The sequence below is a fragment of the Anas platyrhynchos genome, chromosome 4 (assembly GCF_047663525.1).
Source record: "Anas platyrhynchos isolate ZD024472 breed Pekin duck chromosome 4, IASCAAS_PekinDuck_T2T, whole genome shotgun sequence".
Taxonomy (NCBI): Eukaryota; Metazoa; Chordata; class Aves; order Anseriformes; family Anatidae; genus Anas; species Anas platyrhynchos.
The window spans coordinates 26,187,681-26,195,968 of record NC_092590.1 but is presented as its reverse complement, the minus strand read 5'-3'; the positions used below and the strand labels follow the sequence as shown (position 1 = coordinate 26,195,968).

Below are 8,288 nucleotides of genomic sequence, written 5' to 3'. Positions count from 1 at the left end.
AACAGAGAGTAATTTTGTGATCTGGTGTGTAGGAATGGGTATTCTCTCTACAGTCATCTAATGGCTTTGGATGGGATAAACTGCAACAAGTCTGTAGAGAACTTCCAGTATATTCTGCAGCACAGAAGGGGCAAAGTCAGTCTACATTCACTTCTGGACCATTTCCACCTACCTCTGTGGGGAAAAAAGGCAGAATTTTTTTTGCAAAGGTGATATAAGTGATTTTGCAGTCTTCTGAAGGAGTGAAATAAGTTCAGTCATTGTTCTCCCTTTCTAATGTCTTTGGTTTCTCCCCCTGTAAGATCTCAGTGTTCTGAGGAAAGTAGATAAGATGGAATCTAAGACCTTTTAATTCTTACCTATTTTTAAGTTCAGGAGTGCCAAAACCAAATATTTTCAAATACATCTGTTCAGATATAATCTTGAATAAAACTGTAAAATAGTTCAATGGTTAGTAGATTAGGACAAGGTCAATAGTTTGGGTTGAAATGTAAACTCACTTCCCCTCCCTTTCCTTCCCTTGAGAAAACCTTTTGGTTTTGAGGTGTACAGCAACTAGTTCAATGATGTTCTGATACTGAAGAGCGTCTTGGGAAAAAAAATATATCAGAATTCCCAAAGAGGCTTAATAACAAATAAATAGTGGTTTAATGTTTGAGCTCTTACCTAGATTATCATTAAAAAAAAATAATATTATTTATGTAAATTGAATGAATTTTAACACATCCAGATAGAACATAGACATATAATACATGAATACTAACTGGGAGGAAGGTGGGAGGATTTAAAAAGACACAGATTTTTTTTATGTTTGGATTTTTTTTTTCCTTGTATATTCTTCAACCAGTTTTGGCATCATTCATGTGTCTGTAAACTAACCCAATGTAACTCAGAATTTTAATCTAACAACTTCTTAGTTTTATTATAATTCCAATAGTAAAATTGTTTAAACACTGTAATTGGACTGAGTATTGCTTTTCATTTGTGTGAAATATATTTGCTTTTAAAGGAATCCAACAAGCTAAGCCACAACTTGCTGCATAAGTAATAAAAATATTATATAAGTTTTTAATTAAAATAAACAAATATTAAATATTTCTATTTAAATATCTATCACAGAAAAAAGGACATGAAAATGACCAATTTCTGAACTTCACTGAAATTACTTGCAAAATGATTATAGAGATTTATAGTAAAGAGAAAAAAAAAAAAAAGAAAAGAAAAAACAGATTAATTATTTGAAGCAGATGATTTGCCTGTGAAATCAAGTCCAATTTTATTTTATTATACACAACTTAAGCAAAATTTTCATTCATTTTCTATTAAAAAAAAAAAAAAGATGTTGATATGTCAACATGCAGATTACTTGTTAAAAGGCCAAATGTCTGTGTTTCCATGGAAATTTTTATGCAGCTTATCACAGGGCATTTTCAAAATCTGCGCTGGGTTGGTTGACGTTTCCTCATATATGACTGGTAACTCACATAGGTTTTATCTTCAATTTCAGCATCATTTTACTGAGCTCACTGTTCTGGCAAACAGTCTTAGTCATTGAACACTATGAATTTTAAACACTTTTACACGCAGGAATTAAAATAAAATGGTAAACAGAATATATTGGGAATAAAGTATTTCTTTTAGTGTTATCTATTGCTGTATCTTTTTTTCTTGGTTTCAAATATGCCACATCCTGTAGGAAAACTACCCCATACGTTCTTATTACGTTGTTCCTCTGCCAGTAATGTATACTTCAGTAGGAGGTGCAGGTGCCCAGCGACACTGAAAATTAGGCAATTAGTGTCTCTGTTATGATACTTAGGCCTGATTAGCCTCTGCCTTGTGAATACCCCCCTTGACCTGTGAGAATTATTTTCATGCAGTTTATTGCTGTAGTTTAATTCCCATTTTCAGCTGGGGAACAGTTTGGAGCTGCTGCTTTCTTTTTCTAGTAGATGTGCTGATATTTTAAACAAACCTTACATGTATTATTAATACGAGATCATATTATAAAGGAAACACAGACCCTGAGAAATACAGAGGACTTTTTCTGCTCAGCTGTAGCAAAAATAAAAAATAGAAAATAAAATAAAATAAAATAAAAGGCAATTCTTTTAAACTGAAGTGAATGAAGTAAAACAGGAACAGTATTTAGCAGCAAAAGGTGGGTTCACCTCCATGACACAAGAAGAAAGAAGAAAAAAAGGAGGAGAAAAAAATGGCAGCATACCTAATTTCTTCAGAAGAAAGGACAAGGAGTGATACAGGCTAAAAAGAGCATGGACAAGAGATTTCTGAGCAGAGTTTTGTCCAGGCAGTTCTTACAGATTGTGTGCCAATCATGCAGAGCCTATTTTTTCCCACTTAGCATTACTTAAGCAGATGCAGAGATTTCTAGAAGAACTAGAGAAAATGATAAGAATACTAGATGTATCCTCACTAAATTATTTTCAATTTTACATAAGGGACAGAACAGCAAATAGAATTTATTGACTAAACCAGTGCCTCCCTCTTACCTCCATATTTCATAACCACTGCCATTCTTAGTGTTTATTGTGGAGCACTGGTATAGATCTCTATACCTACACGCTGTTTTTCTACTTCATCACTTCTCTGATAAGTTTTTACAGCTTGGCAACTACACTGTCAACAATTATAGCACTTGTTTTCACTGGTATCTTAATTTTTACTAAAAACAACTTGAAGAAAATGACTTCATTGTTCTAAGACACAGAACAGGTGTCAGATGAGTAAGAAACATGGGCAGCACTCATGGCTTTTTATTTTTTATCAGCACCTTAGCTACTGCTGTAGTCCTATGCATAGTCTTAGTTTGTTTTTGATGAAGTTTTCAAAAATACTGTTTCCTTTACTGGGAGAAGAGTTTTGTCAGCACTTTGTGAAAATCATATGCTGAGTGCACAACCAATCATTAACTTGAATTTGAAAGCATAAATTGTTAAAAAAAAAAAAAAAAAATCCTAACACTGTAGCAGTACCTGGTAAAATCCAGCATTTGGTACAGACAGCTACCATAAACAGGATATAACATTTTTCTGGAATTTTAAAAGTAAAAATGGGTGACTCCACAGGAAGTCATCTGAACATTAATGGTAAAATAAATGTCATTGATTTCTTATGTTTTCAGATAGTTTATGAAAACTAGTATGAAAATTAAAACGCCAGAGATGCAACATCATATAACAGAAACCAAGAAAGCTCATGAAAACATGCTCATTAATACTGAAGTCAAATCTGGTGTCTTTGGAGCACCACTTCTCAAATAGACAAATTTTTTATTGAAATTTCCAAAGCTTTGAACAGTAAATAAAGCATCTCCCTTAGCTCTTGAATTGATTTTTGGTGTTAGTGTTCATTGTTACAATCTAGTAGCAGTTGTTAGAGCAAATATACCTCAAAAATATTGTAGTGATAAAGTAGCTTGAGCATTTTTTCAACATAAATGCTCATAGTCAAAATTATGCCAACCCTATCACTACTGTTACTGAAACCTTCACAGAAAAACACCGGAACGGTTACAATCCATACTTTCCCAACCTTTTCACAACTCCCATCCTTGTTAAATCTCATCACCAAAAAAAAATCTCACTGAGGACCAACAACAACCATGATGAAACTGGTGAATGAAAATACATGAATCCTACACTACACATTCCAAAATGCAATATATTTTAATCCAGTTGATTAAAAGTCTCTCTAGAAATTGAAGTGATTAAATAATTCAAACATAATATACAAAAATAGAAACGCACAATCAGTAAACTGCAGAGATGTCCAGTTACTGCTTGAAGAAAATTTTTCACAATGTTTTCTTTTACTTCTCAGTCCAGAAGTCTCAAGGGAGGTCTACAGAAGTAGCTCAGAAGACAAGCCCAGGAACTAACATTCATAACTCACTCTGCATTAAAAATTATTGACATCAGTGGAAATATCAGTTTTATGACACGTTATAATTTTTCCCAGTCAAAAGAGAATCTCTCCAGGTTCCAAAAAAGCTAACCACTTTATTGCTTCTTCCTACCAGTCTACCAATAATTTGTTTTCGGATTAGCTCTGATTAATGTGGTCAAGTTAAATTCAGAGTTTTTGTTCTCAAACTATATTTATAAGAATAGCTGCTGTTTAGAAGTTGGAAATTTCTATTCCAAAGTTGAAAGACTGGTATGCTATGCACTGAAAAATTCTGATTTTTTCACCATATATATCTGCATGGCAATAAAATATATTCTGTTTTTCTACAGGTTTTACTATGAAATGCAGCAGGCTGACCAATGTCAACACAGGCTAAAGCTGAGCAACATTAATCACTAGGCACATATCTAGCTGAAGTCCCATTTCAATGGTAATAGGGCATGCTATCTCTTTTAGGACTCAGAGAAACAATTACCTGCTATGCCAAGGACCTGATTCCTGCTGACAGAATTTAATAAGGTTCCACTTGAAAGGACTGAAGTGGATAATTTTGTAGTTGAGATCAACCTCTCATTTTTCCTGTCTTTCTCTATTGAGGGATGGAGAAGACATAGAGAAGAAATTCCTCAAAATGCTTATCACCTTTGGGTACTGGTGTCTCCAGAAAGATTGCATTGTACCACTACCCAACCTAAAAAAAAAAAAAAAAAAAAAAACATAAAAGAGGTTTTTCTTCTTCTTACTTTTTTTTTTTTCTTTTCCCCTTTCACTTTTGCACCAAGTTTCTCATTACTTTTTTATGAGCTTGACGTGGACAGTTTAGGCAACTTCCCATGAAGGTGATGGGGCATACAGCATTTTATAGATGCTCCACAGCTGAGACATACCATTAATGCCTTGCCACACCTTGCCACACCAACCCTTAGCAGCCAGAATTAATAATGACCACTAACAGACCTCTAAACACATTTTGGCAGAATTCTAGATCTGGGCCTAACACTAGTTTTTAAGAGATATTTGAGAGGTACAAGATGTAATATAGCATAAACTATAAATTTCAAATCTTCATTCTTCTTTATCTGGAAGTACACAAAGTATGCCTGTGTAGAACTAATTCTCCATATATTATCTTGTTTCAGTCTTCTCTTAATTCAGGTTCTGAATGAGTCCTGAGTCATTTTCAGTTATACAAGAACTTTGTGTACATGTTGAATAACCTTTGATTTACTTTTTCTGATTTTGGATCACCCTCACCTACACTTCTAGGAAAGTCATTCTGTATTTTTCTTGTTTTATTCCTAAACTTTCCTCTGTGCCTTTCTGACCCCTCTCTAATCCCCCTTTTCCGGTGTCCAATTTCTTAAGTAATTTTATATTATTCTAATCTCCTTTACTACAGGCGTAAGGGAAAAATAGCCTCAAGGTATTACTTTCTCCTACTACATTCTCTCAGCAACAGAAAATAAGATCTTGCATCATCCTGTTACACTTAAAACATTTCTATTAGATTGACATTAACAGAAAGAAAACAAGAACAACAACAACAAAACTTTCATAAAAATAACTCCTTAACATCAAACAGAATTCTCTGTGTTATCAAACATCAGAGTTCACAGCCATTCAGTCAGCATCTTGAAATAAATGCAAGACAAAAATTCAGTAGGGCAAGATAGGAAAAGGAAGAAGAAACCTTAGCTATATTTACGTTCCCTTTAATTAATTTTCTTTGCTGAGCATTGAGTACTTTCACATTTAAAACAGTTTTGGAACAGAAATGCAAGGGCCCAGAAACCACAAAGCAAGAGCAAAAGCAATAGCTTTATCCTCTTTAAGTAAATATTAAGCAGACGTTATGCTTTCCTTGTCGTTATAACACAAAAAATAACAGGATTGGGCAATAAATAGAAAAATCTCCCAGAAAAATATCATAAAGGTACAGATTTGTAATTCAATACTTGTGACTGATAGTGTTATCAGTAACAGTAGCAATGTTTTACCTTCTGAAACAGACCTGAGTAAAATAATGAAGTCAAATATCAAATATGCATTCTCTATACTTTTCTAAAAAGTCCCCGTAAAGCAATATATTTTAACTGTTTTCACCATGGGTACTTGAGTAGGGAGAGGATATGAAGCTTTACTTATTTCTTTTTTTCATAGCTCACAGTATCCTACTCCTCTTACTTCCAATATCTAGAAATAGATAACCTGCTTTTTAATGCAATTCAAAACATGCCAAGTGAGTTAGAAGTGGTATATAAAAGATATGCAAATACATATATATATATGTATTTATATATATGTGGATATATATATATATCCACATATATATATCAGATCTTTATCTTTCATTGCTAATACCAGGAAAGATAGTTTTCATTGTTTCTTCGTTTTCAGTCACCTGAAACAAACTACTACATACCTATCTTTTAGATGGGTGACGTTGAAACATCTACGTCCACTCTAACTATTTAGTACTCTGACATTTTATGCCTGTGGTTTAGGAAATGAACATGTTTTTCTGAAGAACAAAGTAAGATATCATGAATCAAATTTTCAAATATAGAGGTCTAAGAGAAGAGCTCGATCTTAGGAATGTGGAAATGTAAATATTTGAGTAATGTGGAAATGTAAATATTTGGATGATTTATTATCATTTCCCTGAAGCAAGGAAACAAATGGAATGTTACCTCCATCTCATGCGGTAAAGAGCAAGCCCATACAATGATACACAGAAGCTTTATTAAACATTCATTAGACTGTAGAGTTTCTCATTTTGTAATTAGAATTAAGTAGCTTTCTAATGCCATTATCTGAAAGTTGATTTAAACCAGTGTCAGCAGTTGCAACACTCTCTGAAATGCTAAATTAAATGCAAAAAATGTTTTCCACTTATTTTTTATTGGAAATATTAACATTTATGAACATTTCATATTAGGAATCAAAATCACATTGCAGTGATTTCTTCTAACGAGTAAATTTCCCATGAATTTATTTACTAGTCATACTTGGATTGGTCATGGGTTCAAAAGAGTTTCTGAAACTGAAAACAGGAATCAAATTTGCTTTTTGATCCAGTAGAATATTTATGCCTGGAAAAGTTCACAAGGTGATCATGTTTTTTTTGTTGTTGCTTTTGTTTGTTTGTTTTTGTGTTTGTTTTGTTTTTGTTTTTGTTTTGTTTTGTTTTTCTTATTTAATGTACAGTTGTTCACCATGTTCCCTTGATTTTAACAGCTAAATACAGCAAGCCATAGCAAAATAATCCTAGAATTAAGAAGCAACTTTAAAAAAATAATATTAGCCTTTCAATATAAAAGCAATGTTTAATTACAAAGATTATTGACAATAGAAGAAGCTATGGCTCTTCTTACAAGTTGTTATATGTAGTTTGATTCTGTATTATGGTAGAAGCTGTGATCTCAAACAGCTGTTATTATGGAGAATGTATCCTTCTAAAAATATTATACCTAAATCATCTGTTTCACTAGATTTATAAAGTACATAGAATGCAATGGGTTTGCAATATCAACATTTTATTCTTAAGAAATTATTGGGTTTTTCTAAATTAGGTTTTTCAATAAAGATCTAATTTTCTGGGAAGAAGGAAATGCGTACTTCTCTCTAAAGAAATTAATCTCTCTTAAGGAGCTCAGGCAAGGCATCAAAAATTACTAGAAACTTTAAAAAAAAAAGACATTGAGTTGATTATGCACACATTTCAGTGATATTAAACAAGCTCATATGTCAAGCATAAGTCTCTTGCCATATTATAAGGAGTAAGCAGTTATTCAAATGTTTTAAAAAAAAAAAAAACAGACAACCCCCTCTCCATATTTTATGTTTTAACATTTTCAAAATGTATAGAGGAATATATATTTCAGAGTCATGAGTTCAGTACTAGAACTGGGCCCCACACTGTACCTGAGTTCTTGGCTGGCCACTTGTATCTAAGAACTTGATGTTAGATTCTCCTCCATAACATGCATTACCAACTCTCAGACTCATGCATTAATAGTTTTTCTGCACATTTTTTTTTTAATGGCTCCCTACAAGCATAGTCTCAATTCTGTATTGTTGACTGGTCCTTCTAACGTGATGAAAACCATTCAATTTAGAAAATATTCAATCTGTTGTACCTGAAAGATACTGGAATCTCCAAGGAAGCTGCTATTGACTTTTATATACCATGTTCCCTTTCGTCTCAGTGATGAAAAATCAAACAAACAAACAAAATATTAAAATTTCCCTCTCAAGCTAGAAATGAATTAGTTCATTTCAGAGGCATTTTTTTCCTTCTTCTTCTTTCAAATAAATAGCAGATTTGCTTCCATTTGATTTCAGCTATAAGTATTTCT

At 32.7% G+C, this 8,288-nt stretch overlaps 1 long non-coding RNA gene across 1 annotated transcript; it reads right to left on the bottom strand.

Annotated features, from left to right (window-relative positions):
• Positions 1-2,882: 2,882 nt before the first annotated feature.
• LOC110353593 (uncharacterized) lies at positions 2,883-4,755 on the bottom strand. The gene is made up of 3 exons (XR_002404302.4): positions 4,724-4,755; positions 4,406-4,621; positions 2,883-3,916 (listed from the first exon to the last, which is right to left on the bottom strand). It is a non-coding gene; the product is annotated as an uncharacterized lncRNA (long non-coding RNA).
• Between the last annotated feature and the right edge of the window lie 3,533 nt (positions 4,756-8,288).